The sequence below is a fragment of the Protopterus annectens genome, chromosome 11.part0 (genome assembly GCF_019279795.1).
Source record: "Protopterus annectens isolate FY-2018-M chromosome 11.part0, PAN1.0, whole genome shotgun sequence".
NCBI classification, from domain to species: Eukaryota; Metazoa; Chordata; order Ceratodontiformes; family Protopteridae; genus Protopterus; species Protopterus annectens.
Genome location: NC_056745.1, coordinates 1315779556 through 1315807414, shown reverse-complemented (window position 1 = coordinate 1315807414; position 27859 = coordinate 1315779556). Strand labels below are relative to the sequence as shown.

General features: G+C 42.5%; 1 protein-coding gene and 1 pseudogene across 1 annotated transcript in view; both read right to left on the bottom strand.

The window, feature by feature from the left end:
* The window catches only part of LOC122815967, a 130923-nt pseudogene extending 119198 nt beyond the window's left edge, over positions 1-11725 (bottom strand).
* LOC122815830 (kielin cysteine rich BMP regulator) overlaps positions 1-27859 on the bottom strand; it is a 2917372-nt gene that overhangs the window by 1206352 nt on the left and 1683161 nt on the right. The gene's annotated exons all lie outside the window — the stretch shown is intronic.

The following is a 27859-nucleotide window of genomic DNA, read 5'->3' as shown; positions in this document are numbered from 1 at the left end:
TACTGCTTTGCACTATATCCATTCAGAATTACAGCCCTCACTAATAGTACCTGTCTACTGCACATTGTGTCTTTTACTTTTCCCAAATAAACTCTCATTTCATCTACATTATTGTATTCTAGCCTTTCATACCTCTATTTCCCTTACATTCCAGAGAAGATACCAGGACAACCTCTCTTCTTTCATAGAAAATACTTCTGTCCTTATTTATCCTCTACCGGCTTTCAGAATCCACAATCACTGAGTCTCCTACTGTTCTGACATTTCTTGTTTCCTTCTTCATTGCTACCTTCCCACTACCTGACATCTATAAAGTCCAGACTCCTGTACTTAATTATGCTACTGTACAGCTTATCCTCTGTTCTTCTCCACTCACTGTGCCATCTTTCATCTTACCATGACTCAATAATATCCCTCAACATCTCTCCAGCTCTGTCAAATCACCTATCCATACTTCCTCTTTCACTTTCCATACATTGCACCAAATCTGTTTAATACAGCCCCTCACCTTTATTCCAAACATAGACTGATTAACTGCACTTCAACTCAAACAAAACAAAATTAAGTGCAAGAAATCTCTCCCAAAAAACAAGTATGCATAACTTCCCAATATACTAAAATCCTTCTAGGAGGAGATATACACCCTAGTCCTGGCCTCACCTATCACAATGAACACAAAGATAATTTTTGCCCACACACTTCTCAAACCCAACAACAGTCAGTCACCAACCCTGTAATCTGATTTTTGCTGCAATAAATGTTAGACACATAAGAAATACAACTGCTGAATTACATAACTAGATTAGCCAGCATAAGCCTGGCATTCTCAGTGTAATTGAAGCATGGCTTAAACCCATGACTCCAAAGTTGTACCACCTAGCTATAATTTCATCCATAATGACTGTATAAAGAGAAAAGGTGTTGGTATTGCTTTAATATTTCCCAGTACCTACCATATTTCCCCTCACAGCAACCCAACTCCAAAATTCAGTTCAGCAGAGCTTCATATTGCTTTCCTCAAAATAAACAACTATAAACAAATGTGTATTACTGTCCTTTACATCCCCCCTGGCAACAATACAGCTAGCAAGTAAAATAAAAGTTTATCCAGAACCAAAACAGTCAAAGGTAAAAATCTTTCAACTTTGACCATTTTGGTTCCAGAGAAAACTTTTATTTTACTTGATACAAACTGTGTGATTTCATCCGGATTTATCGCCAACTGTACCTGGATTGCTTATTTGACAATATAGCTATACTGAAATATATACTACAATGGATATCCATAAAATATCCACAAGAAAAAATACTACTAGGTGATGTGAATGCCAACTGGTTGGACATAAACTCAAACTCCTTACATCTAGCACAAACTTATATGGGTTCACACAAGTAATTAATAGCCCCACACATTACAGAAATACATCAAATTCCCAATTAGACTGGACCCTAGAATCAGACCCTAGCAAATACTCCACCACAAGTACAATATCAGACTCTCTCAGTGATCACCTCCCAATCTATATGACAAGGCATCTCACACATCCAGTTAAACAGCATATTTATAAAACAACATGCAGCCTTTCCAAGTTTAACCCAGAAATGTTCTTATCTAGCCAAACTGGAGGTAAAGCTCTCTCCATCCAAGACTGAACTTGATATTCAAGAGGAGAAGGTAAACACTTGCACCACACCACACATCACATAGTCTCACTAAATCTACACCACCAAAATCCACACATAGAAACATAAAAACATTCGCGGAGGCTCTCAATAATAATCTGCCCAAGCAACAGAGACCTCCAAAGCAGAAACACAAGCAACTTCCACCCCCCAACACAACCCAAATGAAACATGGCCCACAGACTCAGTGTGCCACTCAACCATAGCCAGTAAGGCAAATCAACATACCCAACACACTAGTCATAGATGACTCTATAGTCAGGCACACTGATGTCCCACTTACCAGGCTAAACAAGGAGAAGTTTACTGTCAGCTGCCTGTCGGGTGCCGGGATCTGCCACATAACCCACGCACTCAGGTCACTCCACAACAAGTACAAATATGACTCTGTCATTGTCCATGTTGGTGTGGATGACCTGAGATGTACCTCCCTGGACTACAAGAAAAGAGACATGGAAGAGCTCTCTGATCTTGTAGCCAAGGCAGGTATGATCCTAGCCCCGAGTAGCATTCTGGCATCACCCAGAATGATACCGCAGTACAAGGAAAAAATGATTGACTTCAACAATTGGCTAAGCTTCTGGTGTCATTCTAAGGGGATCCAGTATCTGTCTGCTTGGGATGACATGGTCAACAGACCACAATGCTTTCCCAGAAATGGCCTGCACCTGTCACCCCCTGGGATTCTGGATACTGGCTAAGGCTCTTGCCGCCCCTATAGTGCCTTTTTTAGGCAAGGTTCAAATGACAAATTCACCACCATAACAGGAACAGGCAAGCAAAAACTGAGTGTAATGCTACTCAATGCTAGAAGTCTAAATCTCAAAATGCACTCACTCAAGGCACTCCTTAAAATGGAGAACATCGATATCTGTGCAGTAACTGAGACCTGGTTCAAGGCTCCAGACAGTACCCCTGCACTAGCAGGCTATAACTCATACCGCACTTTTCGGCCATGTAACCTGGACTGGATCACCAAAGGTAGAGGTGTGTCAATATTCATTAAGAATATCCACACCACCAGGCAAGTTGCTCAGCATAATGCATCCGAGGTTATCCAAGTGCAACTAACTCTGGGCAGAACTGCAATCCAAATTGTAGCTTGCTACAGATCCCCCACCATGCCCCAAGATTCCCACTCCTCTTTTCTTGATGTACTGGAAAACATTAGGGTTCAACCAAACACCCTAATAATCAACTACCCCACCATTAACTGGGAAAACTACTCGTATGCCAACTCCTTCACATAATGCTTTCTGGAATTCATAAACTCCAATGCCCTGGATCAACTTATCCACACCCCACCAGGGGCAACAATATCCTAGACCTAGTCATTACCAACATGAGTGACCGGTGTTCCACACCTGAAGTCAACTCCTTGTTGGTCTGATCTGACCATAAGCTAATCACCTTTGATATCCACATCCCACTCCCACCCCCCATAAAGGAAACCATGGTAAAAAATTTCTCCAAAGCCAACTTCATGCTTCTTAAGACAGAAGTGGTGACCTTCATGACACCCATGCAGATGGAGAATGCAGTTATGACTGCTGAATCCTACACAATTGCACTCTATAAGCACTTACACGAGTGCATGGATAGTGCTATCCCAAACAGAACCAAGACGCTATCCTCCAAAAAAAGGAAGTCAGTCTGGTGGTCTCCTGCCATAAATAAGCTGTACAAAAGAAGGAAGAAATTCTTGCAAAAGAGAGTAAAATCCCATGAGTGGAGTAGCTCCTAGGTCAGAATCAGTAAGAAGCTGAGATCCCTTTTAAGATCCTCCAAAGCTAGCTACGAAAACAAAATCGCCACTGATTCTAAGGTCAGCCTCAAATCATACTATAGCTATGTCAAGAATCCCAATGGCAACACCCAGATCTGCTCTGAGTTACAGCACAAAGGCATGAAAATTACAGAACCAACTGATATTGCCAACATCCTGGCAGATAGGTTCAGTGTTAACTTTACCCCCCCCTTCACCCCCTAAAGGGCCCATATCTATACAGGAAGAATTCAGAGTTTCTGTAATCACAACTATGCAGGTAATAGCTGCACTCTCTAAAGCCAAAAACACAGCATCCATGGGACCGGACAACATCCCAGACTGCATTTTACACGAACTTCTGAACAAACTGGCTCCCCACCTAAGCACCATGTTCAATCATAGCCTCACATCAGGCTTTGTGCCCACTGAATGGCATACAGCAACAGTTATCCCACTCCACAAAGGGGGAGCCACCACTGATCCCGGGAACTATCGCACTATTAGCCTGACGAGCCTGGTCTGCAAGGCCATGGAACGTATCATCATGGAACTCATAAACAAAGAAATTGGTAACCTCTAAACTCTGTATCCCACCCAGTTCGGGTTTGTGAAAGGCAGATCATGCCTCCTGAACCTGATCGACTTCTTTGAGGCAGTCACCAAAGCCGTAGATGAGGGTAACCACCTATCCTGACCTTGCCAAGGCTTTTGACACCATCCCCCATTCTGGAATTATAGCTAAACTCACTAAACTAGGTATAAATCCCTATGTCACAAGATGGGTTGCCAACTGGCTCACTGACAGAGCCCACACTGTAAAAGCTGCACACTCCAAATCTGACCTCAAACCAGTAACAAGTGGAGTACCACAGGGTTCAGTCTTGGGATCTCTCCTGTTTGGTATCTACTTCTCTGAAGTACAGGATAACACAGAAGGACTCTGGCTAACAAAGTTCACAGATGACTGCAACTAGGAACCATATCGAGTCCCCAAATGATGTGGAAATCCTACAGAAGGGCCTTGCTGAGACAGATGCCTGGTGTCAGTGCTATGGCCTCAAGCACAATGCCAAAAAGTGCATTGTCATCCCCTTTTGTAAAAACTCTGTACCCATGAACTACTACACAGACAGCAGTCTACTTAATGCTGAACGTGTGATAAGAGACCTTGGGACCCAGATGGACAGTAGTCTGTCCTTTGATAGTCACATCGCCACAGAAGTCAGGAAGTCCTTCTACATGGCACACCTCATCATAAAAGGGTTCTCATCCAGGAAAAAAGAGGTCATTGTTGCCCTCTACTTGACACTCATTAGACCCATTATAGAGTACAACGCCCCTTTTGGAATGTACCTCACAAGACATCTGCAGCAGCTGGAAAGGCCACAGAAGTACCTCACAAAGAGGATTACTGGCTTCTAACAGATGCCCTATACTGACCGTCTCAAAAAACTCCAGCTTTACTCCATAGCATATCGCCTACTCCGAGGTGATCTCTGCCTAACATATAAGCTATGTCAAACCCAGAGCTGTTGGACATGCTACACTTAAAGAAATCCCAATCCCTCCGAGCTACACGGTCTAGGGACCTAAACCGTGTCACCACAATAAACAGGACATGATGAAGAGATAGATTCCTGTCCCAGAGACTTCCCATACTCTGGAACAGGCTACCCATCTATATGACAAGCAAAGTTCTTCAATAGCACTCTTCAAGAAAAATCTTGATGAGTGGATGGGAAACAGGAAATACACCCCGGGGATCACTTCTGTGTCTCTGCTCAACAGTGGCACAGGAAAATAACTTTCTTGGGTGGCGTAAGCCAGGGAACTTTGTTGGCTAGGCTTACCTAGGCCCTCAGGCTGATAGCCTAGTACCTACCTATGAAACTATGTAAAGAATGGCAGAAATATAAAATACCTCAGTATTCTTAAAAACTTCAGAATGCTTTACAATCTAATAAAAATCAAATAAATGAAGACAAAAAGTATACTATAATTTAGTAACTTTCAGAATAACACTAAACCTAATCCTAAAAAAATTGAAGAAATCTTACACCCTGGCCAAAAATTCAACTCAAACCCCTCTCCTGATAACTCACTATTTGAAACTGCAATACAGTTCAACTCTTATTTTATTGATAGTATAGCATCTAGCATCTTTAACCAAGGATCCCTCAACAGCTAATCCCATCCCTGCCCAACAGATACATATCACCACATCCACTTGCACCTTCAAACCTGTGGCCACATCCCATATAAAACTACTCTTAAACAAACTTAAACCATGCTCTTATTCAGCTGATTACCTTCCAAGTGGGTGCTTAAAAATAGTGGCCATTAGCATTGTCTGTCCTGTCTCAGTCATTATAAATAGATCAGTCCATAAACCCACATTCCATCTCTCTGAAAAAAAGTCACACATTATCCTTCTGCAGAAAAGAAGAAATTCAACGGACATTACCAGCTTTAGACCTACAGCAATCTTATATCCCCTCACCAAAATACTTGACAAATGTAGTCAAAAACAATTTCTAGACTATATCCTGCAGGAAGAACTCCTATCAACTACACAAATGGCTTCCATCCTTCCCATAGTACTAGCACTGGCCTTCTAACCTATACAGACACTGTCAATAAGGCTAGATATAATGGCAAACTAGTCATTTCCTTATTACTAGACTTGTCTAAAGCCTTTGACACAGTTTGTAACAGCAAACCTTCTACTTTAGATGTCTTCACTAGGTCTCTCTCAGCCCACACTTCCATGGTTCAAAAGATACCTCTCCAATAGGTATCAGCCAGTAAAATGGCACTCCATGCTCTCGCCTTACCTCCCAGTCACAACCAGTGTACCACAATGCTCTATCCTTGGTCCCCTCCTCTTTAAAATTTTCATCAGCACCCTCATTACATGTGTACAACAGGCCACCCTAATACAATATGTAGATGATTCCACTCTCATTTCCACATCTGACAACATTGTACACCTCCAAAAAATTACTCAGGAAGCTTTACCAGGCACTGAAACATGGCTTCACAACTCACAGCTCATGCTCAACCCAAAAACAACTAAACTACTATTTTTTTAACAAATCCCTCTCTCATGAAAAAAACAAAATTCAAAGTCCTCTCTCTTGACAATACAGCCATGGAAGCAAATTATTAGGGGTGATAGTGGATAATAATCTTACATTCAACCAGTATATACAAATTTGCATAAGAAAAACTCATAAAAAACTAGGGATACTTTACAGACCCCAACACTTTCACACAGACGCAACTAAGACTATACTTGCCGCTACTTATCTCTACCCCACACTTCTTTATGGTGCTCCTGTGATGATATGGGCAAGTGCCAGCATAACCAGCTGGAGATTTGTAAAGAATGGTATGTCCTTTGAATACCAAACTTATTTATACAAGATGCTTGTGTTACAAATGTATTAGAACTGTATGTCATTTGTATATCAAAATGATTTGTACAGATGTTTCTGCTGAAAATGCATTGGTGAGGTTTGCTTGTGCTGAAATGTATCGACAGTGTACCCTGCTGGAATAAAAGTAAATTTATATGTATTATTGTAATTGAATTAAATGTATATATTTTTATTGAGGATACTGACAAAGCAGAGGTTAACCAGCTAACTTACATTAAGAAAAATAAGGAAAACGTTAATGACCTGTTAAACCATTAAAAGGCATTCCACAGTGCAGAATGGGACTGGAGATGCTGGGTCAAGGAAACCACATTTGTTCATTAGCTCAGTGAAAAGAGGAGGAGGCCGCAGGCACTATCATAACATTTGGAGGTGTATTGTGGCTGTCTGTGCTAAATTCCTGCCTAAGTTTCAAAGAGGAATACTGTGAGAACCTAGAGCCAGGTGACCAGATGAGGTAATTCTGCCAGCCTTCTTGGAAATTATCTTTTAGATATTACAAAGAAATCTCAGAGTATTGAGTATCCTGTTTGGGAAGCCTGACTAGAAAGACTCTCAGTCACAGCATCTTGCCTTGTGGTAGTAATTAACTTAACTAGGGAACAGCAATTTTTTAGATCAGTCAGGAATATAGTAAAACATAGTTTAGAGAGTGTTTTTCTTTATTTGTATGAGTCTGTCCATCGATGTTAATTTCAATATTTTCTGTGATTTCAACTCTGTGGTTTACTGTAAATATATATTCAATATTTTCATGTTCTTTTATTATTTATTATTAAATATATTTCAAACTTTTATTGTGGCTGGTCCTTGTAGAAAGTATCTAACCTTTGAGAGTACTTGTATTTATTTGATGACACTGTGTGGGCCACTCCAAAAGGCCTAGCTATCTTGGTGAACTACTACCATATACATTAATATCAATATTACACCGTATAATTGGACACCCTTTGTTAAGGGCATTGGAGTAGCTGACTGGGGAGTGTCTGGTGGTTGTGATAACTACCTTATAATCTGGATGGAAGGGGGCATAGCCAGTAAAACTTTGCCAGCCTTTCCCAGGTGTGTGTGTGTGTGTGTGTGTGTGTGTGTGTGTGTGTGTGTGTGTGTGTAAAAATCAAATCTCTCAGAGAGTATGTCTGTGTGTATCAGCTACTTTGGGCAGGGACATGATGCACTGCGTTCACAGAGATGGTGCTGGAGGACTTGGCTTGGACACTCAGGTAAGGACCTAACCCTACACCTGTATCAGTGAGGCATCTTATTGGGAAGACAGATTTAGAGACATCCAGACTCTGGGTTGAGTGTGTTCCCTGGGTGCTCTTAAAGGAAACTGTACTTGATGCAAAGAGGTCTGCATCTGGAAATACTGAGTTTATCTATTTGTATTCCAAGTGCATGTCCCTCTCCAATATCATTGGTGAGAATTCAGGCTCCTTGATTATTAACTCAGTATGTGAATGACATGTAGTGGTGGCCATCACATATCGATAGCAGTGGTGGGCATCACAACTCCCATCCTTACTAACCTACAGGCTTCACAAAAATTATAACTTGAATAATGCTATAACAAATTTGCAGCAAATACCACTTTAAGAACCCACCACTATATAGCAGTAAAAAGCCTAAATATGTTAGAAATGCCTCATCAACTAACATATACGCACCTTCTTACCACCTATAAAATTACCCAGCATCCATCTGCCTGCCCAGCACTAAAAAACATTCTACACAACTATGTTCCCAGTCAGTCATTGTGATCCACTGACCAAAAACTCCTATCTGTCTACAAACCTATCAAATCTGCTGGGAATTGTCTGTACACATACAAGGCCTAGAACTCCTTACCTGTATCCATTACATCAATACTCTCCCACCCATCTTTCAAAACTACTCGGAAATACTTCCTAGCTAGAATCTTGGTCTGTTCTTGCTCAAAATCAGGAAAAACTATATCCCTATTTATGAACAAGTGCCTTTTCATTCCTTATACCTCCTTACTGTTCCTTCTTCACTTACTTCCTTACATCCACCAAGTTCTCTTCCCTGAAATTTTCACTAAATATACCACAAATTCCTGTCTGTATTAGACTAACTTACCTTTAATTTCTCTACAAACTGTCTAAAATTTCTGTAAACATTAAATGTTTGTCATATAACTTGTATCGATTCTTAATGTATGTTTTTACAGTTTGTCTAAATTGTTAACTCATTTTCTCCAGTTTAGTTCTTTTGAGTGTGTACCCTTAACTCCCAATGGGTGTGGGTTGAGCCTTTAAAAAGATGAACTTATCACCTTACAGTTCAAATAAATGCTCATTGATAGAGGTCAAATATCATTATAATTGTGTTTGCCACCATGTGTGCTTTAAGATAAAATATTATAATACCTTGTATGTAGCATGGTTTTGGAATTCAAAATAACTACCAAGTGGGCTAAAAGTTCACCAAAAATTCCCAATCCAGCCCAACAAAAAGGTGAAACGATAAAGCTCTGAGAGGACAAACCTGTATCAAAAGTTTAATACATAGACACCATTAACGCTCACAAAAATACGTTTTTGTTTGATATACACTTCATCAGATGCAGGCTTGAATTAAACTCCTTCTATATATACTATTTCTCTTACATATCAACCAATGAAAAGTGAACCAATTAATGAATTAATTGTTACGACCTAAGTTGAAAAATATATGTATACCTGGCATTTAGGAACCAAAACTGGTTATAGGTTATTCATTTTACTGAATAAAAACATAAAACATCCAACAAATAACAACGCATTGATTTAAAACCTATTTAAAATACATTTTCACTGTATGTGACTGTACAAAAATGTTAAATTAATTTAAAATACATTTAAATATTTATCTGGGGAAATGGCACCATCTTGTGGATTGTTTAAACATTGCAATGCACTTGAATATACCTAAAAAATACCAAAGTGTTTGAATGTGAACACAATCTCAAAGTGAATAAAAAAATGCTTTAAAACAATTTTTTTAAAAAAGATTTAAACAGCATATAACTAATAAATTACATCAAGGACCACAATGTATATCGTCTCAGTTGTACCACAATAAAATCTACTTATAATTTGGCTGCTCTAAGAGGGAGCTTACGGAAATGTGGTCATTCAATCCAGGCTTTTTTATTAGCTTCCAAGGTGATCTGCCACCATAGCTCCTTATATTCAATAGTTTCTTCCCATAGCCCCCCCTCGAAGATTTTTATCAACCTTCCTCAATGTGAAAAATAAGTAATGGGCACTATCACACACTAGGCTATGCTTGTTCAAGGCATTAGTGTCTTTTTTATTTGATACATTTTATGTGTGTTCATATATTCTTTTTCTTAACTTTCGTTCCATTTTACTTATGTAAAATGCATCACAGAGCTGACACTTAGCCAAACAGATAAGCCCGCTACTGTCACAACTTGTAAATTCCTTGCTTTCCAAGAGCCTATTTCTACATTGCAAATACATATTCTCATTGTTGTAGACAAAGGCACATTGGGAACAATGCCCACATTTAAACGTTCCTTTCCTCTTTTTATTCCTTGTAACACCATAATCGAAGTTACTTTCCAAAATATTTTTCAAATTCCTAGAGTTTTTGTAGACAGTTTTAATGCTTTCCTTTTTTATTTTATACAAGTCCGTAAGGGCTACAAATCTATCCCATTCACTGTTAATAATACCCCTTACCATGGTGGACCCAGCATTGAATTCCAATATTAAAGCCCTATCAAAATTTTCACCAAACCTGTATTAACAATTTTTGTAACCTTAACATCCCTTTTGCCTAGAATAGGTTGGTATTTCTCCATTCTACCTTTCAAGACCTCATTTTCTACTTCAAGCAACAAATGATCCGGATAATTCCTAGATTTTAACATTTTTCGTAACAATTCCATTTCCTTGTCAAAGTCCTCATTTTTGGATGTCATCCTAGAGCCCCTTATATATTGTCCTTTGACAATATTTTTCTTGTAATGCTTAGGATGAGCACTATCAAAGTGTAGATAGAAACTGGAATCTGTTGGTTTTCTGAAAACCTTGGAATTAAACATATTGTCACACTTGTATATTTCCACATCCAGATATTGCAAAGTGTCCTTACTGGTTTTGTGGGTGAATTCTAAGAAAATAGCACTATAGTTATGGTATTCTATAAAGTAAGCCCCTTCTCTTTCTGGGGCCACCCACAAAATCACTATATCATCCAGAAATCTTTTGTAGAGAATCCAATTCTCCTTGTAGATGGAATCTACTACATACTTCTCCCACCTGGCCAAAACTAGATTCGCATAAGTGGGGGCACAGGCTGCACCCATTGCTACACTCTGTATCTGGTGAAAAAATTTACCTTTAAACCACACAAAATTGGATCTCAGGACCAGGACCAAAAGCTGCATAACAACCACTTTTTCATCCAGGGACAAGTAATTTTCTTCATAAATAATTTCTTCTAGTACATTCAAACCTTCCCTATGAGGTATCGAGGAAAACAAATCCACTATGTCAATGGTAAGAAAAGTTAAGCCTTCATTATATTTCTCCTGACTCAAACACCTTAAAAAGTCCCAGGAGTCCTTTAGAATGTTCTTTTTTTCTAACCATAAGCCCTTTAACTTACTATCCACATACCTGGCTAGAGGCAATGTCTTGGACTCATCCACAGAGACAATGGACCTCAGTGGAGGGTCCTTCCCATTTTTGTGTGTCTTGGAAATCCCAAAAATAGTGGCTATTCTAGGATTTTCTACCTTATGGTAATGGTACGTTCTTTGGTCAATAGAGCCTTCTACTAATAGGTCCTCCAAAATCATATCTATTCTACAATATGCAATGTTTATCTCATTTCTGGATATTACATATTTATTGGGGTCCCTTAAAATGTCATTCATTTTTGCTTCACATATAAAATCATCCATAAGGACCATCCCCCCACCTTTGTCCGGTTTCATAACTCTTACATTTTTATCATTTCTTAGTTCATATAAATATTTTATTTCATCTGGGCCAAGTTGCTTCTATATCTCACTTTGTCATACTTTTTTCTGATTTCTTTTTCCACAATACCTTCCAAATTTTTAATTTGTGGGTGTAATGGCGGGTTATAAATACTTTTTCTTACCTGTCCTTCACGTTCTACCTTGGAGTCCTGCTGAAAAAATATTTTGAAATTAATTTTTCTTGTAAAAACCTTAATATCCATAATTGTTTTGGCCAAGTCACCTTGTCTTAGGGGTATAAACTTAATCCCCTTGGATAAAAGTCTAAAATGGTCCTTAGTCAAGATTACAGAGCTAAAATTATAAATACTAAAATCACCATATGTGTATCTAAAAGAATTATACATGTCCTGATTGATCTCTTTCTCTTCTAAGTCAGGGTGGGCGATATTATTTAATACCTCCCCCTCCCCCTTCTGGCTCCCCCACAAAAATTCGAAAACTGTTGTTGCTGGTATTCATTCCTATTTCTGATCCTCTCTGATCTACGTAGTGGGGGATACTCAGAGATGTCATCCATTTCTGACTCTAAATCACCAACTCTTGTTGGTTCCTCATTGTTATTACTTTTCCACTCCCCATAATTGTTTCTTTCCCAAAATCTCTCTCCAGACTTTGGTTTAGGATAACTAGTATTGTGTTTGGTATTCTAAAATGTCACACTCTCATTTTTTAATTTTTCTTTTTATCAAATCATTACATTGACCACCCACTTCCTTTTGAATACTATGGTATTTTTCCTTTTCAGCAGGAATAGTGAACATTAACCCCCGGATTTACGAATCCTCCATGTAAGACTTAATAAGTCTTACTCGGAGGCTGCAGTTGAACGGTATGATGTCAGCATGCCATGAATATGCTTGAGGGCACGCTGACTCAACCGTAAGTCTTACATGGACCGTGTAAGAAAGCAGGGGGTGTGTCCAACTGCCGAGCAGTCTAAATGTCCACGCCCCTGCAAGTATTTAAAATAAAAGCAAATAAACAAGAGCGAGTCCGCTCAAATGTCCCCGCACCCAACACCTTACTGTCTGATATTGTAAACCCCCATCACAGTTCTAAAACGCATAACATTAATTTTTTTTTAATTCCCAAAATAGCTGCCCATATTTGCACGTGTGTGCGCGGATGTGCCCACTGCTTAGCTACAGTTAGCAATTCTGACATGGAAGAGCATAAGAAAGAATGTTTATGCAAATCACACCAAATAGCAATAGCATAATGGTAGAGCGTTTACACAAAGAAGAGGCATTCATGGTTCGAGTCCCACCACTCCCTTTCGTATTTATTTTTTAAATCAGTATATGGAATAATACATGACATATATGTTTAAACATAACTAAAAAGCAGTGAAATGGCCAATGTATCAGTGAACAAAATAAATATTTTAAAGGATCCCAATATAAAATTGCCTACAGTTAAGCAGCACTTTACCCAATAGAGTTGCCCATAGTTTAATAGCACTTTACCCAGCGCAATGTGTTTGCGCGGACGTGCGCGCTGCACCAAAAAGGGCACCGAGGAGCAACGTAGAGCAAAGTTGCTTAAATGCAGCCACACCCCCTAGCCTGTCTGGACAGTGTGAAAATAAAATGAATGACAAGGTTTGAACCCAGGACTCTGTGCATCAGAAGCAAAGTACAGAACCACTAAGCCATGACAACATAGGGGAAACAGCCACTGTTAACATTCATATACTTATGAATGGTATTTTAACCATTACTAAGCAGGTCTGCAGTCAGCCGAGAATTTTACAAAATGGCCAATCACAAAAAAGTGCGGGAAATGCGGCATATTTAAGCCCCTCAGGCGGGAATACACACCATAATTGATTGTAGCTCACATCTGCAGTTAGAATGTCTGGTGTCGGAGAGGGAACACGCTTCAGAGCGCAGTGTTGGGGCATTGAGGAGTCGAAATACATGGTTTGGCTCCTTGTCCACCGTCATGAGTCAAGACTCCTGCAGGGCCAGTTCCAAGGGACGGAGTACAAGGCAAAGGCTTGGAACCGGTTAGCTCGTGACCGCACCAGTGCCACAGGTGTCCCTCGGACTGGTGAGCAGGTCCGTCACCACCATGCAGACCTGAAGAGACAAAAGCAGGACCACCTGAACCAATGGATACAGGAGGCCCATGGGATGTGGGATGCCCCACAACTGAGTAAGTAGCCATGGAATGCAGTATGTAAGAACTGATAATGGAGTATGTATAATGGATAGGTATGTCTCAATATCCCTTCATTTACTTTACAGCTGCAGGTGACCGTGCTGCGAATCAGCAAGCCTATGCTGATAGGCTGCTAAGGCTGCGCCACCAGGCAGGTTAGTGATTATTCTGCATGTATTGTTATATAAAATATGGAAGCGGGCATGAAAGAAAGTGTTGTAGTCCAATAATACAGCCATAAAATTGCCTGAATAAGTCCTCTGCATGTACTGTCAGACAAAAACATCAGAGAGGCAGAAAAAGAGTGTAGTAACCCATTAAGAAAGGTAACATATGTCTGGAATAATATCTCTGCAGGCACACTGTCATATAAAATAAATGAGTGAGCCTGAAAAAAGAGTGTTCTAACCCATTAATAAAGGTATAATATGTCTTGAACATGTCTGCCATACACACCGTTAAAACAAATAAAGGCATGAACCTAAGGAAAAGTGTGGAATGTCATTAATAAAGGTCTAAAACCCGGAATGTGTCTGTGTCACAGAGTTTGAAATGTTGTTGTACCCTTGCATTACACAAACAGTACTGTTTGAAAAGGTGCTGGCAACCTAGAGTTGTGCAGTCCCATATAAAATGGGTGATGGAAGTGCTAGTAGCTGTGAAACATATATACAGTCCACAACAGTCAGCTACTGGCTGGCATGAATAAGTAAATCTGGCACACGTGTAGCATGTTATTTTTCCCCAGAAATGTGAGTGTGTGTCAAGAAATGCAGGGTTCTGTACAAATCGAAGTGAAAATATCATGTGAAAACATCCCAGATATGTAGATAAAGAAATATAAATGCAATCAAGAAATATGTAGCAGTAACATCTGCATCCTGGACAGTTAGTATGTCAGATATAGGTCAGGCATATATTGAACTAGCCAAACCCAGTACACAACCTAATGTATGGTGGCAAGTGTAATAATACAGGTAGGGGATATACACTTGCAGTCACTAGGAATGTAGTGTGGACTAAAAGGTCATTATAAGATGTTAACTGAGGTTTTTTCTACACCCTACTTTATGTGCATAAACCATGTAATTCCACACCTCAATGGGTATGTGTAATCTTACATATTTGTTGGGACATATGTCCTATTGTTCTATAAATATTTGCATTCACGTTGATGCATGTGCCCTGTTTAAACACCACAATCATGGTGGCCTGTTGCTACCAAACATCCCTGCATGCTATTAGAATATCCACTGTGGTTCAATATATGCATGTGTTATGCTTGCTGTTCAACTGTTGTAACCTTGGTGTGTTGGGTTAATGGGAATATTATTGCATGCTGTTACAACTAATCTGGAATGTTGTTTTGCTTATGTTGTAATTAAACACACCTAATCACAGAACGTATGGGAAGGCTGGTCCCAGCGGACCCACCTGTCCCTCCTCAGTTGGCGAGTGCACCTGGCACCAGCAGGTCCGGTGCCCAGCCCAGGCTCCCCTCCTCCATTTGTCCTGTGCCACCTTTGGGTGGAAGCGCTGCAGAGAATGGGGATCATCCCCCCTGTGCAAGCATGGGTGGAGAAGGGCCACCTGTCACCCTTTGATGGGTCCGGGTTGTGGTGCGTAGGGAGATCCAGCATTCAGTCACTGATCCCCTACACCAGCTCGAGGCGAGAGTGGCATGTCTCACGGGTGAGCTTGCCTGTCCTACGCAGCCCCCAGCACAGCCACCCTCGGGGCTGTGAAGGTTCAGTGGTGACTGCCCATGGGTGGGGATCTCAGTTCCACTGTTACCATTTGTGGGCGCATGGGCTTGCGATTTCCAAACATCCGACCCCGTCAATTGTGTTTACTCACCCCATGTGTCATACACAGCCACTGTATGCATCTTGTCTGTCTTGTCTGTTTACCTTCCCAACCTACCTCCCCAGACATACCTACTTCCTCTACCTCACTTCCCACTCTCACCTAAAAAAAAAAGAAGGGCAATCTGTACCCACAAAAACATTGTGCCCCATACATAGCTGCCCATTTCACACACATGTCCATTGGACATGTAAGCTGATAATTAGAATTGGCAGTATAACATACTTTGCTGTCCTCACCCCTCTCCCAGGGGTGGAAGGTTTCAAATTTCACTCCAAATTTATTGCATATGCACAGCTGTTGCTTTTAAAGAAATGGGCAACTATGGACCTTCCCTACACCCGTCCTGCACATCCCGAGCTTGCTTACCTACTGTCTGTCCCTCTTTGTGCCCCCTTTTTCACCACTTTCGTATCTCCCCATTTTCTTTTCTTTAAAAGAAATTAGCGTGGGGGTTAGCGGGAGTAAGCACTTTTAAGCAGTAGTAAGCGGGTTTAAGTGAGTGTGCGCATATGTACGCTTAGCTAAGCATCACTAAGCGTCGCGCAAACCTGCTTACAACTGCTTAAAAGTGCCTTAGTCACTCTATGGCAGGGCCCTTGTTCTGCTGAGCAGCAAAAGAAAAAAACTCTGCCAGTTCGAACCCCAGACCTTTGACACAATAGACTGCATGAATTACCACTAAGCCACAGCAGATATACAATTAACATGGTTCTGAAATAAATATATCATGCATTACAATGAGGGAATGTAAATGGAAATTAGGAATGGTATAACACAAATCCTTTTCTGTGGGTCTTTACCAGCAGTGGTTGTGGAATTGCATGACATGACTGTGAAAGGAGAAGCAGCCATCCTAGCAGGGAATAATGTTACAGTAGCACCTTACAAACACCACACAGTATCAGACCAGGATAAATACTGGCCACAGGAATACAGTGCAATAACCACATTTGTATGGCAGTTAATTGTGTAAGTGAGAAAAAAGTACATACTCCCATGTATCCTGTGTTAGCATTTGGAGGGGTGCGTACATGTCTACACTGAGATGTGTGTACTGGAAGCAGCAACATTCAGATTTGAGTACAACATGCATATAACTGGCTACAACCCTAGCATCAGATAAGAGACAAATACCAACCTTAAGACTGACACAATAGTGTCCAGAGCAAACAAGCATGGGCCCCACCTTGGAAATCTGAAAGGGCTACGCCTACCTAACCTAGCATTTTATAGCAGTGGGCTGCAATCACAGTGAGTAATGCAATCACCAAACAGCAGGCTGCATGCAATTACTGAATGGTGGGCAGCAATTAGTGCAGAGGCTGTCACATGCACAAGTGCAGATACCTAGAAAAGCAGGCTGTACTTGCAGTCCACACATGCAATTATATTATTGCAGGTGCTGTGAGATAGAGAGTGAGAGAGAGAGAGACACGGACACAGACACAGACTGAGACAGAGACAGAACAGAGTGAGAAACTGAGACAGAAAGTTAAATAGAGGGCAAAAACCCAAAACAAACCAAAAATAAAAAAAAAAAACCTACAAAACCGTAACACACGGAGCAGGGAAATACAAAGGTAAGGTATGTAACTCACATGTAGGTGTTGGCATGTTGTAGATGTTCCTGAAGAGTACTCTACACACTGCAAATCATCCATGTGTGGCAGCAGTATGTATCTATCTGTATCTGCACATGTGCATAGGGCAAGGGACATACTGCAACTGTTAGTGAAAGCTGGACAGATCTCTGTCAGTGAAGGTTGATATGTGCATATATCCATGTAGGTCGTAGTGTGTCAACTGGTGCTGTAGGCAAAAGGGCTCCACGGTGCCCCTTACCACACTTTCTGGTGCCCACATCCTTGTCTTACTACACCACATAAATAGTGGAAAACCACCCCTGCTAGAGCGGTGCCCTAGGCGGCCGCCCAGTTGGCCTATGCCTAAGGCCAGCTATGGTAGTGTTGATATATGTCATGTGGTGGTTAAATGCTGTGGGACAGATTTGTCAGATCTGCTGTGTTACAGCCAGTGAGGCCTGCTAATGCTACAAGGGCTGAGGATACCCACATGCATTCTGCACAACACTGTGCAATTTAATCACATACCTGTACATCCCACAACTGTCGCATACGTAATATCCCCACCATGAAAGGTGGACTGTACATGTGCATATATGTACATCCATGTGAACAGCAATGGATGTGTACATGTATGTGTATAGATATGTATATATATATATATATATATATATATATATATATATATATATATATATATATATATAGAGTGAGAGAGAGAGACAGAGAGACACGGGGTCATATGTACCGCAACAGGTGTTTGGTGACCAAGGCATAGACTGTAGACAAGTGTTGATACTGCAGTGCCATTCCATCTTCCCAAAACAGTGTACCCATTAACTACCACATAGGTCTACCTAACAGTGAAGGTGTGGTAAGGGAACATGGGACACAGGTGGACAGTAGCGTCTGCTTTGATGAAGACAGTGCCACACTACACCTGTAATCTGTCTGTGTGGTATGTGTCATGACAACAGGTGTGTCATCTATGGAAGTATAGGGTAGACTTCCCCTCTACTCATCACAATGCCCTGTGTGGTATGTACTTCACATGACAGCTACACCAGGTGAACAGGCCACAGACAGACCTCCCAGAGGGTAATACTGGCCGCAAACAGATGCCCTATGCAAACTGACTCACAAAATCACAACTACACTGTACTGCATACTGGCCACACAGAGGTGACCTCTGCCGGACATACAGAGGCATGTCACACCCATAGCTGGGTGACAATCACCATGGCAACATATCACAATCCCTCCGGGATATACGCTCTAGGACTCTAAACCTTGCCAGCTCACTAAAAAGCACATGCTGGAGGGATAGGTTCCCATCTCAGAGATATGCCATACACTGGAATAGACCACATAGCAATAGCAAACACGGCTCCTCCTTAGCAGTTGTTATAAACACCCCTGATGATTGTGTGGGAGATTGGTAATACACCCCAGGAAACACCTCTGTGGTTCATGTTGGCAGGGGCAAGTGAAATCAAAGTACATGTGTGTCAAAGGCCAGGGTAGCATATGGCTAGGCTGCCGTAGGCCCTAGGGCCAATAGCATATTACCTACCTATGATACTATGCACACACACATGTACTTAATGCAATAGCTGCTATGTGAGGTTGAATAAGTGTAATGCTGAATGTGTGCAAGGTCTGTAAAGGTGTGATAGCTTAGTGTGATGTTGTATCTGACATGGTAGTGCCTATCCTAGCTGTGAGGACAGCAACTGATGTGTAATGTACAGTTAGGCAGACATAGTAGCACGGCATATGATGTGACGTAGTTCTCCGTTGATGAATGTGGTGTCTCATTGTAGGCTAAAGCAATATATGTATGCTTAGTGAGTGGTACTGCTGGTGAATCCATCACCAATATGAACTGTAGTACTACCTGAAGCTGTAGGCCTAAACAGCACAGTATGGTGTGTGTTCACATTGCCTGGAAACACTGTCATGTGTGTTTCCTGTAGTCTCCACAGAGGACAGAATGCAGGCATAAGGGTGTGTAAGTAGTGGCACACAGTACTGTATGGTACACAGGTAATGCTTACCTGTGTTTGCTTACAGTGGTTGGTTGTATGTTTGCCTGATGTGTGTGTGATTATGCCTGTACAATGGCTGCAATCATATGTGTGTTACAGGGTAAACGTGTGTATCCAGCAACATATATAGTCTGTTACAGCAGTATGCCATCTATAGTAACAACTGGACACATCTGTTAGGCAGGGCTATGGCATCAATGACTAGGGTGGTTGATTGGTACTACTGTACCTGTACTTTACATCCATTGCAATGGATGACATCTCTGTTTGTGCATTGGTGTGATATACACCCCTGTCTTGAGGTTGTGCAATGTGTCACAAACAGTGTGTTGGGGACTGTTGTATAGTGGTGTGATATATAGAGTCTGAGGGGCAGTTTTAGTTAGTTGTGGCTTGAGAACCAATAAGTGGTATTGAACGTGTGTAACCTCTGACAGACAATAGGATGGTATACATGTCAGTAAAGTGATATCTGAGGGTAAAGGTGTAAAGTGTGCCACAGGACACTCTCACACATATTGTTCATATCTTTTTCAGCCAGATGGCCCACCAACGCAACCCAGCGTACACAGTGGATGAGGAAGAGATGATACTCGACAGCCTATTGCAGCGCTACACAATGCTCTTCTCCAGAAGCAGCCAGCACCAGCAGGAGCGGACTGCACTGTGGCAGAAACTTGTTCGTTGGGTAAATGACATAGGCATGCATAACCGGACATGTGAGCAGGTATGCCATCACTGCAGTGATTTAATTAGACAAGTCCGACGGCATGCGTCTGATATCCGAAGACAGCAGCTTGCCACAGGTGGTGGGGTGGCCATTCATCCCCCCCTCACCAGAGCGGAGGAGCTGCTCCTAAGCATGGTGGCTCCTGGACAACAGCTACATCAACCTCTGACATGTGTTGTAATCGAGGCTGGAGCCACTCAGCACATCCACCTGGAGCAAGCAGGTAACATGCCCTATCTGTAGACTACAGTTAACTGTATTGTTAGATTATGTAAACGTGAGATGTGTACTGTGTCTTTAGCAGTTCCGCTGCCTAGTGTTGTGCAATACGGATAGTTTGAATAATATCCCTACACCTGTGACTGTTGACTGTTGTTGTACTGCAGTTTAGCATACCCACTATAGCAATGCCACAGTTGTGGCCACTGACAAACCCTCTCATATTATCGTAGGTCCCTCTGGTGTGACGGCAGGGCAGCTGATCCATGCTGGTGAGTGTGTTATACCTGCAATGTTGGTAATGAAATATGCATGTCATAGGTGAGGTGTAGGCCATGTACACGTAACACACCTATGCATAATGCATGCCGTGCATGTTTGCTGTGAGACGTTGCACAGCTCAGTAATGTCAGTAGCTGCCTCAATGACATGCAATACACAGAGCATGACACACAGTTGTAGCAACCCCGTACTACACATTGATAGGCATAGTTACAACACCTGTACACAACATAACACATTTATCACATGCAGTACACAAAGTCATGCTACATATGGCATAACCACACACCCGCTGTAAGGTCACACTTCAGTATCCCACATGTCATCCACACACACACATATGATGTACCTCAGGGGTAGAGGCCTATCATGGGGCTGTGCAACACTCTTCAACACATAACACAGTTATGTTAGGCAATTTTCCCTACTGGGCACCTCATACACCCATGTACAAAGTGGCTGTGTAATAGTGAACGTATCCACGGCACTGCAGTTCAGGTACAGCATGCTAGGCAGTGGTCTGTCACACAGTAGTAGCCGTGAGTGACCACAAGATGCATGATGATGATGTCACATGGTAGTACACCACTCTGGTTATAGTGACCACAGTACTACACACAGCAGTCTTTGCTGTGCACCTCATTGTTCTGTGTGTGCAAATATATGCACCTATACACACCATGCATAGCATGTTGTGTGTGTGCTTACATATGCTAGTATACACATTTTGCACATCAGTCGCCATCTGTACAAAGAGTCACATATATGTCCTGGAATGCTATTGGGTGTATAAGTCACATGACACACATTGGGTATGTGTGGTGTTTAATGTTGCAGTTGTGTAGCATGCCATGTCATGGCTGGCACTGACATATCTGCAATATGTCCCACACTCACCAGAACCACTGTACAATGCCCATGTTGTGCATTGGGATTCCCTCACGTCTACATGCACCACTCATCCCATGTCTGTACATTGCATGCATTTGCTACACCTGTGCCCACTATTATGTGCTATGGACATAGACACTGTCATTAGACATGGCAATCTATGTGTCACACAGAAAACACATGCAGCCATGGTATGTATTCCACTGAGTGATGGTGCACATGACATTGCAGAGCAGATAATACTTGCATAGCAATGTTGTGTCCATGTACACATTGTGTTCCAGGGTATAGCCAATCACTGAACAACTACACACATGCATCAAAGCCATGTATAATGTCATTAGATAGGGCTGTCTACACTTGCACTGCATGGTGTTGAGCAACACATGGTCTGCATGCTAACAGGTGTGTGGTGACTGTTTGCCTTGTGATACTGTCACCCACCATCACCCATTATTGTGTATGTGTTGGATTGCTGGTGTGTGTGTGTGTGTGTGTGTGTGTGTGTGTGTGTGTGTGTGTATGTGCTGTGGTGAGCAGTGTATTTCTGTGCATGTGTGCATGTGTTCATGTGTGCATGTGTTCATGTGTTCATGTGTGCATGTGTTCATGTGTGCATGTGTTCATGTGTGCATGTGTGCTAACATCATGTACAGATTGTAAAGTGTGTTTCCTGTCTTCCTTCCACAGGTGCTGAGTTAGGGGTGTCTGAATGCAGCAGGGAACTTGATGTCACCGCCACTAATAGTGGAGATGATGAGACATGTATTGTGGCACAGGAAGGTCTGACAGGGTCTGTCGTTGGTTCACCAATCGACAGTACACAGCAGTCAACCCCATCTATGCGCACACTCATACTGCCAATACATCCCTCGTCACCAATGGCCATAGCTGAGGGACAGCATACAGTTGGCATTGACCAGGAGAGTGTGGTACCTATGATATGTGCATCCTCTCACAGCAGCCATAGTCAGATTACCGGAACGGTACCACATAGGCGGCGGATGTCCAAGGGTTCCCGGGGGAGCACCACTGATCGTATTGCCCCTGGCAGACGTGCCTCCGGAGGTATTACAACCTCCAGTATGTTCCGGGCTGTAATGCAGGCACAGGCATGTATGGAACGGTACACCCGACAGGGATTAAGGGGACAGAGGGCCCATTACACTGCTATCAATGACAGCATCCGTGACCTTGCCGGTGCCATCCGGAATTACACCGAGGTCTTTGATAGCAGTTGGAGGGAGACATTAGGTGTCCTCCACAATGTGTTAACCATGAGCCAGGACAGTGCGGGACAGATGAGAAGCCGACGCGGACACATGCCAGCAACAGCATCAGCTGGCAGTCGTCGCGGATGGACCACAGTTCACAGCCGCTCCCATAGTGGTAGTACCTGGGGCTGGCCTGCCCATTGACCATCCTACTAGACCATGTGCACGTGGCGCTGGCCAGTCCCAGCAGGGACATGGGTCAAGTCATCATACCTCTGCCTCTGATGATAGCACCCAGTCAGGGTTGGTACCCGATACTACAGGTACTGTGTCCATGGCCAGAGACAGTGATCTGTACGGCCTAGCAGATACAGTCTGTGGCTGTCTCACAACTGCCCATATATGGCAGCCACATGGTGGAGTTGTGTGCATGCAGACACACACACATTTACCATACAACTAGGGCTCACACATACACAAACATTACATCAGCATTGGCCCATGCAGTACTGTTGTCCCTCACAAACACACACACACACACACACACACACACACACACACACACACACACACGCCAATTGGATGGGTCAATGTCGGGCTCTGGCAAATCTACAACACACCCTGTGCATATGATGACACCTGTGCCACCTCCTGTCATCTGTCACATTGATGCAGGAATAGGCTAACATGGTTCTGATGCACAGGGTGACATTATAGCAGTGTAGCAATAGTAGCAAGTTGCCAACAGGAAAGTGTACTGATATCCTTGTAGGTATATCTGAGCAGGCATTATGCATCACAGCTCTGATAGTTATTGTAGCATTGTTTACACCAGTGTTAGGTCTGAGTATGTATTGTCCACCCATGTGCCACTTGGCTGAAGTGTATAGTGTTGCCAGCAAGTGTTAGTGAGTGGACAGTACGTGTCTGATGTGTGCATTACAAATTAGCGGGTGTACATCTGTGAACATGGTGTGTGCGCACTGTCTGCATGTATGTGCATAGTGGACACATGGGATGTGTGACATACCCTGTTCTACACATTGTTAACATCTCATGGTATCTTTCGATGGCCAGTATGCATTCTACTACAGATATTTACTAACATGGATACACATGGGTGTATGACATGGGTTGGCACTATGCTGTGGGTGATACCATTGATATCTGTCAATGATCTGCAGTCTGGTAGTATACACCACCTCAACAGCATGACTATAACCAATCATTAGATGATGTCCTGACAAATGACTCACAGTTGTAGGGAACTCAGTAACAGTTGGATCCTTCCAGTACTATATTATAACTGTAACCAGTGGTATTGACCTCCACACATTCCTGGGACCACACCTGTGTGGCATATAGCCCTCTTAGGTACATGCAAACACACTAGGGATATGTCCATCCACATCTGGAAATGCATGCATTGGCCTACACTGCATTCCCCGGATGAGACACAAATCCTACACAAGGGTATCATACAGGCGGATACCTGTTGTCCAATACATGCTGTATAGCAGTACGCTGTCTATGGCATAGTCATCCACATTTACTATACATACTATCCCGACAGTACTACATAGGTGGTAGCCCTGAACATGTATGTTGGGTACCAATGTGTACAGACAGACATGTGTTATGTCATCTGTCCCTTGGTATCCACATATCCATAGGTATTGTGGGGTCCCTCAGTGTTTCACATAACACATTAGGGGCCTGCATGCATATCCACAGGGCTGGTGCACACCTATAATGACTGTCCATTATTGCCAGTTGTTGTTGTGTATGAACATGTCTGACATATACCCCGGCAATTACCCTCAATCACAGTACTCTATTGTACGTGTCATGGGTGTGTGTGGCAGGGATGTCCTTGGCTATGGATCACTACATTGGCCGGTCTTGACGCATACATACATATGTGACCTATGATCTGAGAAGCAGTGGCACAATCTGTCAAAGGTTACAAATGTATTCATGTAGTATGCAGGCTTCACACTTATGTACTGATTGAGGTAACTTGTACACAAATTTATTTGACACGCAGATACCCGATGTGTGCAATGCACATACTGTTTGAAACATATGTCATACCATAGTAAAGGCAAAACCCACACTGCATTGACCACCTGTGGCACATACACACACTCAGCGTTTGCAGGACACAAACCCCTACCTAACTATGTTATGATATTAGAGAGATAAGCATTAACACGGCGCGCTATATGCAATATTGGGTGCTTTCTGTTCTCCTTGAATATTTGTAGGATGCTGACATTATCAGACTTTCCAAAGAAAGATGTACCTCTTTTGATGTGTTTTCCCAGTCTCCAAAAAGGCTACTCCTCTCAAAGGAAATTACACACAGACCCCCCCACACACACACTTGGCGTTTGCAGGACTCAAACCCCTAACTAACTATGTTATGATGCTAGAGAGATACGCATTAACACAGTGCGCTATATGCATTATTAGGTGGTTGCTGTTCTCCTTGAATATTTGTAGGATGCTGACATCATCAGACTGTCCAAAGAGGGATGTACCTCTTTTAATGTGTTTTCCCAGTCTCCAAAAAGGCTACTCCTCTCAAAGGAAATCACACACATACACACAACCCCCCTCCCCACACCCATACACTTGGCGTTTGCAGGACTCAAACCCCTACCTAACTATGTTATGATACTAGAGAGATGCACATTAACACGGTGCGCTATATGCTTTACTGGGTGGTTTCTGTTCTCCTGGCATATTTGTAGGATGATGACATCATCAGACTGGACATGGTAATGTGTGTACACATTTTTATGCAATCCCAGGAATGATCCATGTAGGTCGGCAGGTATCAACAGCTTGTACAGGACCCTGTGAGTCTCACCTTGTATGATCTATCTGTGGACACATTGCCATCCCTTCATATGTCAACACATATCTATGCACAGATTGTTGGTTTTGTGGATATGATATGTGTCTGTGATGTTGATGAAGAGCTATTCAAAGTCTATGTGGGACATGTGTAGCTCTGTTCTGTGATGTATGTCCTGGGTGGCTGCCTTGCAGATGGTGTAGCATGCTTGGGAACCATGATCTGCACATGAACATACCACAGTTGGTAGGGTTGTGTGTTTGTCAGTTTCCAATAGCTCTGTTTATGACATTTGCCATGTTGCACTCCATGACCTTGCAGATCAGACTTTATAGGCTTACTGGACTATACTTCCCATGGTGTGTTGTGCACCCACACATGTGGAGAGTGCCATATGTTGCTGTAACACATTCGATGGTTCCAGGTCCTGTGGAGTGGGTGAGGCTCAACAGACTGTTCAGGTGCAGGGTCTGTTTGTTCTGTAATGCATGCATGACACATATTGGGAAACAATGTAATCCAATTGCTGCCATGCTTTTGGCTTTTGGGGGAGATGTTCAGCCATTCTACACGTGATATCTCCTGGTATGATGTCAGGGACTATCGTCAGTGGGTGGTGGGTATGTATACATGGGCCTGTCTGACAGGATGTCGGCAATGTCAGTAAGGTACAGTTGTCCCTGACTCAGCACATATATGCGTGTACATTACTATTTATTACATAGCTGAAGGACATGTTATGTTTCTCAGTCTGGACTCCTTCTCAGCTACTCTTTACAAAACACAGACAAACCTGAGCATTAATCCCGGTTATACTCTTTTACACACTTAACACCGTACTGATCCTTTGTGATCAGGCTACAGAGTATGTCATCATAATACACTGGCATGTCCAGGGGTCGGTTTCATGTGTACTCTCCAGTCCAGCTAGTGAATATTGTGGTTATGACACAATGTCACATCTGCCTCATGTACACAGACAACCCTCTCCTCCTCACATCACACACACATATATGTGGGAGATGTAACAATACTGACATACAGGATGCTGAGCTCTCTCAACCCATGACTGGCATAGTCTATCAGGTGGTGAGGGTGACCACACACACCACATAGTCTCAAATACACCAATAGTGACAGCAAACAAACCACATTATCACACATACACATATTTGGAGGCTCTACATACACTCTGCCTAAGCAGCAGAGACCTCCAAAGCAGACACACATACAACTGCTACCCCACTACAATGCCCACATGTCACACAGTTTACAATGTCAGTGTGCCACACAGTCACTGCCCTTTGGGCTAAACAACACACCTGATACACTTGTTATAGGTGACACTTAATGTCAAAGATACTATCGTCCCACTCACCAGGCCAGACAGGGGAATAGTCACTTTGAGCTGTCTCTCAGGTGCTAGGATCCGCCACATAGCACATGCACGCAGGTCACTCCAAAGCAAGTCCAGGACTGGCTCCATCATTGTCCATGCTAGTGGGTACAACCTCAGACGTTCCTCCCTGGACCACATGACATGGAACATAGAGGAACTCTGTGATCATGTAGCCCAGCCCAGTATTACCCTGACCTTCTCTAGCATCTTACACTCACTAAGTATGATGTCACAGTATACCAACAAACTGATCACGTTTAACAGTTGGCTAACATATTGGTGTTATTCTAAGGGGATACAATGTCTGTCACCCTGGAGTGACATGCTCGACATGCCATGTAGCTTCCCAATGGACAGCTTGCACCTGTCACCCTTGGACTTTTGAATACTGACTAGGGCACTTGCTGCCACCATACTGCCCTATTTAAGCAGGGCTCAAAGGACAGAAGCACCTCCATACACATACCTCCAGGTTGGTAGCACTGTACAATGCATCACGGACCATACATATGCACCTAACATTGTGCAAATCTGCCTTTTGGTTTGTTGCATGCTACAGACCACACTCCCCAACACAGCAACCTCACTCAGCTTTCCTGGGAACACTGGACCATATGAAGGTCTCCCCAAACACCATTATATTGGGTGATGTCAAATACCCACACATTGACTGTGGATAGTACT